The sequence below is a fragment of the Pseudorasbora parva genome, chromosome 10, assembly GCF_024679245.1.
Source record: "Pseudorasbora parva isolate DD20220531a chromosome 10, ASM2467924v1, whole genome shotgun sequence".
In the NCBI taxonomy this organism is placed as follows: Eukaryota; Metazoa; Chordata; class Actinopteri; order Cypriniformes; family Gobionidae; genus Pseudorasbora; species Pseudorasbora parva.
Genome location: NC_090181.1, coordinates 35186726 through 35199084, shown reverse-complemented (window position 1 = coordinate 35199084; position 12359 = coordinate 35186726). Strand labels below are relative to the sequence as shown.

General features: G+C 37.6%; 1 protein-coding gene across 3 annotated transcripts in view; it reads right to left on the bottom strand.

The window, feature by feature from the left end:
* ctbp2a (C-terminal binding protein 2a) overlaps positions 1-11654 on the bottom strand; it is a 73342-nt gene extending 61688 nt beyond the window's left edge. The window contains exon 1 of one of the 3 annotated variants that reach the window (XM_067455973.1): positions 11438-11654. The gene's annotated coding sequence lies outside the window, so the exon portion shown is untranslated. The remainder of the gene's footprint in view (positions 1-11437) is intronic. The other 2 variants (XM_067455975.1, XM_067455974.1) reach the window with 2 other exon arrangements.
* Between the last annotated feature and the right edge of the window lie 705 nt (positions 11655-12359).

The window sequence follows — 12359 nt, the reverse complement described above, 5'->3', positions numbered from 1 at the left end:
CTTCTACAACGCAACATGATTTCAAGTCAGGGATTATTATTGAAAATTCATCAACAATTTCAGACACTTTGGCCATTTTCCTCTCATTTTCCTCTCACTGACTCAACCCTGAGAGGGTGAGGGGTTATTATGCCCTTATCTGACAGAGGTAGTGGCCCTCAAAAAACAGATCCATAAAAACTATTTACACAAAATGTTGTGTAGTGTTTTTATGGAATATTGCAATATTTATTAAAAATTATTTATTAGAGCATGGGGGGGGGGGAGATACCGACAACATGATTAACCAGCAGAAATTTGTCAAATGGTAGAGATTTTGGATTATCGTCACCATCGCAGTTATGCTCACGAGGCCTTGCTGTGCTGCACCATCATGAAAGCTTTTCATTTCAATGTGTTTTTAAGCATACCAGTATCCTCTTAAACAGTTATGTCTTAAAGGTGCAGTGTGTAGTATTTATGAGGACTTTGCCCTCAGTTGGGGACACTAGAATTATGATACAAGTTATTCAACTAAATATACAAATAACATGAATTAATTAGGTCTTATTTAATTCTATAAACTATATACTGATCTGCCAACATTGTCGCTGTATGATAGATTGGGGTGGGCTGATAACATCACTGTTTTCTCCGGAGTGACTGTACAGCCAAATCAAATTTTGAAATATGTGACCCTGTCTGTGAAAACCCTCCTAAATTTCCTGCTGATTCACTGTTTTCTACATAAAATCATCCTACATAATGTAAAGAACATTCTGTTCAAATATAACCTTAATATCTCTTATATTAACTGAGCTATGTTAAAGATTTGCTGAATTTCAGGCTCAGAAAATCATGTTTTTGAGAAATTCCAATGTAAACACAAGCTTATTTTTAAAACTCCAACACATTTGATGCATAATTATCCTGAATATGAGCCATATACCACATTTTTCTCCCATTTTCAGTGATTATATGACACATTTATGGGAAAACTTTTAAAGTTTTGTAAAACAGGCCTATGTATTATGATGCGTATGTCCAAAAAGCACAAACACATTCAAACGAAATGGGGGTACAAGAGCTTGATTGTAGCAACAATTACCAAGTCAATTAATTAAAATTATTTGTATAACTTTATTAATAAAATTAAATATCCATGGAAAAAGTCATTAATATATAAAACAATTAATATATTACATTTCAGTAGAAATTTTCTAACTTAAATAATTTTACTGGGCTACATTAAGTACAGTACTGGAGTAAAAATAAAGAGAAGGATAGTTCACCCAAAAATGAAAATTCTGTCATAATTTATTTACCCTCATGTACCTCAACCTGCACTTTCTTCAATAAACCCGGTTATATCTTTTTTCAGTCATGGCGCCCTTTGAAAATGTTCTAAATGTTGTGGCACCCCCTTGCAAACTCCTAGCGTAACGGTACAGATTGCTCATGATTCGGTTTTAGGTTCACAGTTTCAGGTTCACGGTTTCTGTATGGTTCGAATTTGCTATGTTCATGGAAAAAAGGACTACTGTCAAATAAAAATAAAGAAAAGAACAAATAACTTAAATACAAGCAGCAGCACAAATAATTACTATTGAGCAAAGATAATAAAATATTTTTTTTCTTTTCTTTTCAGGAAGGTCTTACATTAGTTTTTAGGTAAATAAATTGAATAAAGTAATCAAATGAAAAAAATACTGCATATTTAACTGTTTAAATTAAATATTAATCCTTATTAAACTTACAAAAGATATTCAATCAAGAGCAGTGAGTGATTCCTTATCTTCTTTGACATTAACAGACAGCAGTAAAGGCTACTGCTCCTTTAAGACCCAGGGGTATCGCTTTCTCGACTGTATGTTAACTTAAGGCATATTCAGACTATGTCTGCTTGGATACTCATCAAGATGGACATGTTGACATAGGCTACTTCTTGTGTGAGTTTGTCCATTCAAGCGCAGGACTTGAAAGAGAACTCAATAGTTGCACGCTGTGAGAGGTGCATGTGCGCGCTTTCGGATGACCGCACAGAGAAAAACCTTCTCACATCGTGATCGCACGCGAGTTCTCAATCGCGTCTTCTGGCTCTACAGCCGTATTCATATTCGAAGATACGGCAGCACTCACAGGCATTGAACAAAGTTTACTAAGAGAGACCGTTTGCCCACGTTTTTCTTTTATTATCGCTGTTGTTGTAGTGTATAACTGAGGAGGTAGCACGTGTATCGACAGAAACCTACATAAAGCATTATTTTCAAGTTACAACCTATATTAAAGCTGCGTCATCAGATGTGAGATGAACCGCGATTCAAAGTGCGTGCTGAAACCTTTTACGCGGCACCCCGCGCACCCGGTTGGGAAACACTGCATTAATCTGACGCACCACCATCCACAACATGTTTTGAATAGACACATAGCAGGCCTGATATGACTTTAAATTCAGATGGTTATTATTGGCACAATGTTGAGCTACAAAACAAAGAAGAAAATATTAAAATATTGGCGATGACACGAAAATATAAAACCCGGCTTAAGTCGCAATGACCTGATTGCCGCTCGTGCCGATTGATATTAACGTCTTTCTCTTCCTAATGGTAAAAAAAATAAGTTCCTGAACCGAATAACATACGAATCAGCTGGTCTTGCTGTGATGAACACCCCCTGAGATGATTAAAATCGATGTTTAGGGAGCCCGCATCCGATGGTTTTTTTTGTGTGCAAAAGTATAAAGTGTAGTGTCATATAATCAATAATTCCAGTATTTATAATGTTATGAATTAAAAATTGAGTATTGTATCTCAAACCCCTTGGTATAATTTATCATTTACAGCAATAAACACAAATTACCTATTTTCGTCATTTTTATGGCTATGGGACTTTGACGGTCAAAATCTCATAATTAAATGTTGCGACTTTAGCCGGGGTTTCACAGACGGGGTGAAATATTGTCGTGTTTAACACTGTGAGGCTGCTTTGAAACAATCGTCATTGTAAAAGCGCTATATAAATAAAGTTGACTGATTGATTGATTGACTTATTGACAGAAATGCAATATAATACATTAGTTTTCAGTTATGTTTGGTGCATAAAGACCCTACATAACGAACCGTTATATTTTTATTACCTTGAGCCATTTCTATCTTCACACACCGCGGGTCCCCTTACAGTGAAATCACCATTTTGCGCTGCCATGTTTCTACAGTAGCCCTAAACGGACAAACCGAGCGCTAACTACTCTCTGCTCTATACAACATCTTTGTCCTGTGTCGGACACCGTAGCTTCTCTATGTGATTTAAAAGGTAGGGGTGAGTGGTGGATGGTTGCAATTTACAATATCACTGCTAGATGGCGCAAAAATTTACACAGTACATCTTTAAAGTTTTAAAGGAGGGTGAAACACTCAGTTTCAGTCAATCTCATGTAAATCTTGAGTACCTATAGAGTAGTATTGCATCCTTCATATCTCCGAAAAGTCTTTAGTTTTATTATATTTATAAAAGAAAGATAGGCTGTACCGAGTCTTTCCGGAAAAAAAATGAGCAGCTGGAGGCGTATCGTGTGGGCGGAACTACAGAATGACGAGCGCACACAAAGCGGTGACGTCCTCAAGCGTGGAGAAGAAAACGCTACCCTAAATAAACCATGGCTATCAATCTGATTCAACTAATACAGATATGATCCAGAATCAGATCCGGAGGCTGAAATAAATTGAACAGGAGAAGCAACAACAGCAGGACGTTGTGGTATGTACTGTATTTAGTGGCCTGTCAACATTTGTGTGTCTTTACTCACAGTTTATGAGGACATGATTCGGTTTATCGACTATTGTAAGCGATTAAACCTTAGCAGTAGCAAGCAAAACGGTTTTGCACGTCAGACTAGTGTAACGTTATACATAGAACAACAATGGAGTAACCGTTAGCGCATTTGAATGACGAAGCACGCTTTGTGAGAACGCTAGGTTTATGTTTGGGTGGTTTCACAATAAACAAACTGACACCTATAGTGGTCAGTTAAACAAATGTATTTAAACACACACCATAGATCACATGCTCCATTGATAAATTAACTAACGTTATACGATCGTGTTGTTTACTGATGTTTACTTACACGACGATAGCCAACAACATAGACATTTGAAGCAGTTTTACTCACTGCCTGCTTCCAAAGCAGGACCGAACCTTTATCACTGGGACCGCTCCGTCAAAAAAACACTGCTTTGGTATGATTTGGTTAAGTCCTGTGACAGCACTGACCGTGGAGATCCGCAATGTTGTTAAGCTTCCCGTCATTTCTGCGTTCAAATCGGTTCAAATGCAGCGCTGCCTTCCCGGAATGCTGTGCTGAAGCGTTGAAGTCGCTTGATGTCACCCATAGGAATAAAGTGGAGCGCGGCGCGCAACATAAGTGTACACGGACGAGTGGATCTGCAGCTGAGCGAGTGTTTATGGGCGTGCATTTCCTCTCTCGCTCTAGTCACGCGTGCGTGCACCCTACCGGGAGAAGAGCCTGTACGGCCCATTCAAGGACCTTCCGCTCTATCGACGTCAAGTCGACCCATACTCGAAAAAAACTCTCCGAAACTTGTGAGAAACCGGAAGGAGTATTTTTGACACAGAAATACTCCATCAAACGTCCAACATTAGTTTTTGAAACTTTGTCTATGTTTAGGATGGGAATCCAAGTCTTTAACAGAGTAAAAAGCTCAGTATGCATGAAACAGCATTTCACCCCCCCTTTAAACATTTTTCCTGTTGATTTTTTTTTATCTTTGTTCCTTAAAGCCCCACTTGGCTACTTTTGCTCTCGGGGTCCCCCTACAGTTTGGAAAAAATAATGTCCTCAACTACTGTCGTAAGCTCTGTAATCTTACAACAGGGGATGCCATCGCGCGTGCATTTGTTGACATGACAACCCTGATAGCCCTGAACTAGTGATGCGCGGTTCGTCTCATAACCCGCGGACCCCGTATGTCTATTTAATGGTCGCGGGTGCGCGGCGTGTTGTAAAAATATATACAGTGGTGCGGTGCGGGCCAAATAACTTAATAAAAGCGGCCCGCGGGTCGGTGCAGCACTAAGAGTTCCCCTGAAAACAGCAAGAGGAGTTCTTCTGGCGTCGCGTGTGAAATGTCTTCATCCCAGGTAACGTTACAGTCAGTGGCATATGTTTCAGCATGTCATATGAATATAATTTCATGGGTTTTGTTTTTTTCAAACGCCAAATAATCACGATGCTCACGTTTACAAGCCAGCGTCATTATAGTAGTCTATTGGTTACCGTTTTACAGAATCTATATGATACTTCAGTTCAATGTTTGAGTGGTAGCTCACCGTAACAAGCATGACAGCATCGGTCGGGCACGCCTCCTTCAGCTCACGCCGACGAGCAAACGCTGGTCACATGTTGATCCTCGTCCTGCCTTTAATCCCATCATTTTTTCATTTCCTCTTATTGCTTTCCTCCAACAAAACCTTTTCTTTCTTATTTGTCTCTGCTGCTTCGGACATGACTATATTATCCGACGAACAAAGTTGGGCTCGCACGTCCGAATGTAAGGAAGTGTGTGTGTTGGTGGAAGTGACGTATATGCCGTAAAGCAGTCGAATTTTGTAGTTCTTTTCTTTTTCTCGGGTTACTACCCGAAACCCGAAGTTTAAAAGTACGATTAAAAACGATACAGACCCCATCAGGCTATGGCAGACCTGTCATTCAACCTATTGTAAGTCGATTTATCATCACAAGAGTCTTAAAAAATATATTATGAAGGTTGAAAAGTTACCTAGTGCTGCTTTAAAATAGCTTGAATGTAACTCTACACTCTTGCTTCATTTAGTAGGCCCTATACTTGGGTTCATAAATATGCAAATTAGCCCCATCCCCACTCACTCACACAAACCTGTCAGCCAACAAGTTGAAATCATCCGCCAACTTACTGAGGTAAACTCTACACAATGGCACACTTTACAACATCTATATATAATGGTAATTAATACGAATAGTCTTTGGCGTGACTACATTATCAACAGCTCGCTAATGCTACACAAACCATGTTCCCGTTATACATCTCAGTCTGCTTTCAGTATCAGTCAGAATCCTAAGAAACACTTTGATCATCACAGAACGTCCATGTGGAGAAAGGCATATAGATAATCATAGCATCAAAATATATACCATATACATTATTCACCCATTATATTGCTAAATGTACCTGATTTTTCATGTCAAGAGAAAAATATACCAGGATAACCTGGCTTCTCTTGAAGCTCCCCTGCTTTAGAAAATATAGGTAATGATTTGCTAAAGGCCGCTCATGTGTGATGTGATTTCAAGGTAGTTTGTGACGTCAGAAACACCAGCGATTTCCAACCACGTTTTTGGGATTGTCTTTGATTCACTGCAGTTTTAAAGAGAAAATACACATGGTTTGTCTTAAAGGAACACTCCACCGTTTTTAGAAATAGGGCTTATTCAATCTCTTTTCTACATTTAGATATGTGGTCAAATGCATTTTTGTCTCAGTGCATGCATTGTTTTAGTTTGGCAGAGTCGCCGTTAGCTTAGCATAATGAATGGAATCATATGTTGCCAGAAAGTAAAAGTGATCCCAACTTAATAACTTCTTGTGGCCTGCGTATTCACAATGTGTACAAATAGCGATGCAGATTGCACAGGAGAAGCACTGCTACTTGGGTGCAAAAATATTACGGCTCTCATCCTCACGTCCTCCGGCTGTTGAGCGATCGCAACGTGTTGATATCTCTGCACCCAAGTAGCAGTGCTTCGCCTGTGCTTCCCCATAATATAGTCCCAAGTCAATATCTGCCTAAGAAATCGCCTAGTCTTAATCTGCATCACTCTTTGTACTCGTTGTGAATACGCAGGCCACAAGAAGTAATTAGGTGTTTTTGTTAATCACTTTTAGTTGGGACATGCTAGCTGGCAACATAGGACTCCATTCATTGTGCTAAGCTAAGCTAGCGGCGACCCTGCCGAATTAAAACAATGCGTGCACTGAGACAAAAATGCATTTATTTTGCCCACAAATCTAAATGTGGGAAAGAAGTTGAATAAGCCCTATTTCTAAAAAAGCACATTATTATTAGTGTTCCTTTAGAGCACATTAAAACTACCACATAGACAAATAAGCACTTTCAGAGTTTTTTTTTTTTTTTACAACAGAACTTCATTTAGACCCTGATCCCTGTGGTTGAAAGACACCGAGCCACCCTAAGGTCCCTGGGGAAAGTTCCTGCAGTGGACACATGGTTTTGGACAATGAAAACAATTTACATGATTTTTATGGGAGAACAAAAGTCACAACAGTTTAGATATATGATCTACTATAATATCTTTATCAATATTGGGCAAAATGTATATAAAGGTGTTCATCACAAACAGAATTATAATAAACAATAAAAGTTAGTGCACACACAGTAAAATTACCCTTATGAACCTAATTTTATTTTGCACGGGTAAATCTAATTCTGCTGTCGTAAATTTGAATTCTACACTAGGAATTACCCCCCTGTCAAGCACATGGATGTCTGAATGAGAGAAAACAGGAAGCAAAGCCTGCAGCATTTCCTCTACAACTGACTCTGGCAGGAGAAAGCGTGAGATATCATTAATGACAGTGCAACAAAAAACAGAAGAAGTTCACTGGCACTCACAGAAAACAGAACAGAACCTAAAAACTTTTACCTGCAGTCATAAATTATTCCGTTATTCTTTTCCACACCTCTTCATAAATTTGCTCTTTAATAGAAAAGAGGGGGATCTAGTGAACTATAGTGAATTGAGTGAATTGAATGAATCTTTTCTTTTAGACATTTGAGCCAGAGAATCTCATCACATTCTGATTGACAGCCAGACACGTCCCTGAGACTCACACGAGTGGTGAATGAAATAAAAGGTTGAATTTTGCGGCTCTAGGCCGATGCCTTGTTCCAATTTCATACCAATTACCTTCCTATCAGGCGCCGTCAGACATCCTCTCAGTCTTCTAACTCCTACTGTTGAGAAATCACCGGAGTGCTACACTAGCATATATGCAGAAGAGGCCATAATAGTGTGTTAAACAAGGTATTAAACTGAGGAGAAATCATTAATATTCATCCTCTCTGTACCACTCAAGTGAGCGTTGGTCTTTAAAATTCAAGCTACACTCATCCACTCGCTCAAAAACAAACACATTTCACTTCTGTGCTCTGTTCACGGAGAAATGTCAACATTCCAGGGCTCAACACGACTGTAAAAAGAGCTACACTGATTTCTGCACATTGGTTTATTATTGCCTCTTGGAAATGAACGCATGCTTGCATGTAAGAGACAAAAACGAAATACAGGAAAACACACTCAGCATTTCAAGCAATGCAATACGTCTAACGTACCGACGGCCTTTATGAAAAATATGATTTATACTACATGGCTGTTGAACGCTTGAATCTGATTTGTTGGCAAACATTCTAAGGTGTGCAATTATTTTCAGGGAAACACACAGTTAAAGTAGTCCCAGGCAGTCCTGAACTGTATTAGAAAATATAACCGCCTCAGGGGTGCATTATTTTCTAATAATTAAAGGAACCGGAATAAATAATTCCACTTTTACCATTATACCACAGCCCTTTGTTAATTATTCCTTACTTAAAAATGATTCTTTTACAGTATGGTTTGAATTGTGAAATACACTACCATTAAAAAGTTTTGTTTTAATAGGTCTTACGGAAAGGATGCATTACTGATACAAAGTGACAGTTAATATTTACAGTGTTACAAAAAAAAGTCAACTTTAAAATAAAGTTGTTCTTATGAACTTTTTATGAATCAAAGAATCCTGAAAATAATGCAGCACAGTTTCTACAAAAATATTAAACAGCTCAACTGTTTGGTTGTTGTTTTTTAAATAATGATAATAATAATAATAAGAGATGTTTCTTGCATCAAATAGGCATATAATGATTTCTGAATGTTCATTTGACACTAAAAAATGGAGTAATGATAATGAAAATTCCGTTTTGCAATCAAAGGAATATATTACATTTTTAAATACTAATAATGGAAATCATTTATTTTAATTTGAAATAATATTTCACAATATTAATGTTTTACTGCATTTATCATCAGATAAATAGCTACGGTCTTGATTAGTAGAAAACACAAAAAAATGACCAACCACAAATGTTTGAATAACATGCATGTGGTAATAAATGCATTCAATGTGAACCAAAAATATTGTATGCATATGCTTATTTTTCCATTAAATCACATGCATTTTTCTTAAAATAGTTGAGATATTCACACACGCCTGTATGACTCATATCTTTTATCAGTTTCATAGCATGAATCTGGCATAATTGTTATATGACACCTACAATAAATGTGAAATATATTTGTTGTAACATGAAAGTCTACTGTTGTCAAACATATCCCATAACTTTTTCATACGAGGTGTCTAAAATTCATTTATTAAATTATTTGAAGACTGCAATGGTCAAAGTTTAAAAAATGCATGATGTTTACTAATCATTCAACTTGATATTATCTTATAACTGTATATTACTACCATATGGACATTAATTTGACAAACTCATCTGATGACTGACTGATGACTGATAACAGAAAACTTCCTGATTGTAACACTGAAACATGCTTTTACATGACCTGAGGCTCTTATGAAATAATCAGCCAAATTATCTACATTGCATTCATTTATTCATAACTGGGAATATATTTTACACACCTGTCTGTCACAGAAAAAATATATAGGGGTTTTCTACTTCTTACAAGTGCGATTTCATGACCCATATTACTGTGCATGCTAGGACAGCAAAATAAATAGGCTTATCAACTTTTAAAATGAAAGAGAGAATCATTTCCAAACTTTCTATATATTTTGTGGTTGATGTCAGAAGGTTAGGCATCCAATCTAACTCTATAGTATTTGGGGGCAAATTCATCAGCTACTCAAATTAGATGACATGCCATGCAACCAAGTCACCACCACTTGATATTCAATGTAAAACCACTTGAGAAGCACTGATCCTGACTGATAAGTGCATCTGTGGTCTCAACAACACAAATGAACTCACACACTGCACACCTGAAGAACAGGATGCCATAAATATTAAAGAAGCCCTTTGCATTTTCCTGTCTGACTCTAATAAATGTCTTCCTGCTTCATATGCTGCCATGTACACTATGATTCAGTGTGTGATGTGTGAGCGCTCTGGGGAGAGAGAGAGGGTAAGAGAGAGAGAGGGTAAGAGAGAGAGAGGGTAAGAGAGAGAGAGAGAGAGAGAGAGAGAGAGAGAGAGAGAGAGAGAGAGAGAGAGAGAGAGAGAGAGAGAGAGAGAGAGAGAGAGAGAGAGAGAGAGAGAGAGAATTCTCAGCGGGGAATGTAATGGATGTGTTAGAAATCAAGGTCTTCAGTCGTCAAAACCGAAACATGCAACCAACTGAGAATACATAAATGCTTATGAGTAACACTATGCATTATTTACACTTACATTGCATCCTATTAACCAGCAAGGACTGCATTACATTTGATAGTTTGCGGAGCTGAACTTATACGTTTGTCTGTCGGGCCCCGGTGCCCTCTTGAAAGGGCCCTTGACAAAGCTCTTAGAAACAGCAGATGTCCTGGTAGCGAACATCTGTACACACCCCCTTTCCTCCAGCACAGACAAAGGGGCATCTCACTAAACACACACACTTCTTAATATCTTGTTTTAACTCTGTGATCTTAAATAAAAAAGCATCATCAAAAAAGACACCACAAATGTACATGCAATAAGTTGAGCAACAGGACTAAACTTTTAAACTGCATCAGAATAGGGTCTGACTTGCCCAAAACCATATGGCAACCTTATCTCACAATTACCAAATAAAAACATAAATATTACATTTAATGTTGACTCCAAATGTGTATTTCCTTATAAAGTGCCCTTAAAAGACATTCAAAATTACGAAACTGTGCTAAGATAGCACACATCAACAGTTTTAATAAAGCTATTTTACATGGTCAACATTGTTGCAATATTGTTTACACTATATATTGTTTTCACTATATGAAACCAAAATCCTGAAGAACCACTATGTAGCCAAAGATCAAGAATCCAAATGTAAGCAAAGACGTTTCATTTCCAACTATTTCGGTCGCTGAGTGGCTCAAGATGTCCTCGGATATTACAAACACACAGAGAGAAAAGCCCACCCATCCCCTCCATGTCGCAGGCGAATAAACACACACATGGACGGACACACCGCGCAACACCAGCCGCGGCTCCTTAAACCAACAACCGGCGAGTGCATCTTACATCTTACCTGGATAAACGCCTATATATATATATATATTATATGTATGACGGTATCGGGTTCATATATCCAGTAGGAATCAATCCGCTGTTCAAATGCACGTAGAAGCGTTCATGATTAATGACTCACCTTTAAAATGCTACAAAACTTAATCCAGCGTGTCCCAAAACTGAATATCTGATTATGATGTTTGGCTTTAGGTGATTGAAATAACTTACAGATGTGGCTCAGTTTGGCTCAGAGCGAAAAAAAGGTGGTTTACTGGGTAAAAAAAAGAAAAGAGGAGGTGATTCGGAGACTATGGTGCACTACGTTTCATCTTTTCCCCAGTTGCAAGGATTGAGATGTCTCTGTTTTCCTTTTCTTTTTTTCTCTCTATCTTTTTGAAAGAGGCGGGGCTTTGGACTGAGCGGACCAATAGCGGGGCGGTTAGCGCGAAGCCACGCCCACATTGAGTGCGTTGTTTGCACTGGTCAGTTTGACCACAGAAGGCCTGCAGACCACTAGCATTGATGGCTATCTTGGTAGTCAAAATTCTCTCTTTTGACCCCTGATATCGATTTTGAGATTTTTGTTCACTTAGATGACAGTAATGTTTGTCATCCTTTTTTCTAAAATAGGCCTACTTGAATTTATTTACAATTCAATTCAAAGAAAAAAAGAGTTTAAAATGACTTTTCAACCTCATTTAACAAAATAATGTGATAATATGTGAAAGTATAATATAATACTGTATTATAATAATATGTATGTTTTTCATTAGACTCATTTGATATATTTTTCAGTATATTTGAGCAATATTTTGAGTTAAGTTTGAGTACATAATGCAAAAATGTTGATATTTTTTCTGCATTTTGTGTTTTCTTTTTTGTTTCACATTTTTAAAAATGTAAATATTCATCTCATAATTGACAGTGATTATCATTGAGAGGTAAGTCAGTGGTTTTCTTCGCATCACTCATTTGGAGGTAAATTAATATTTCAAAATCAGAGTAGTTTATTGTCATTTCAAGTTAGACAATATAACAGATCTTTACAAGACAGCCACTTC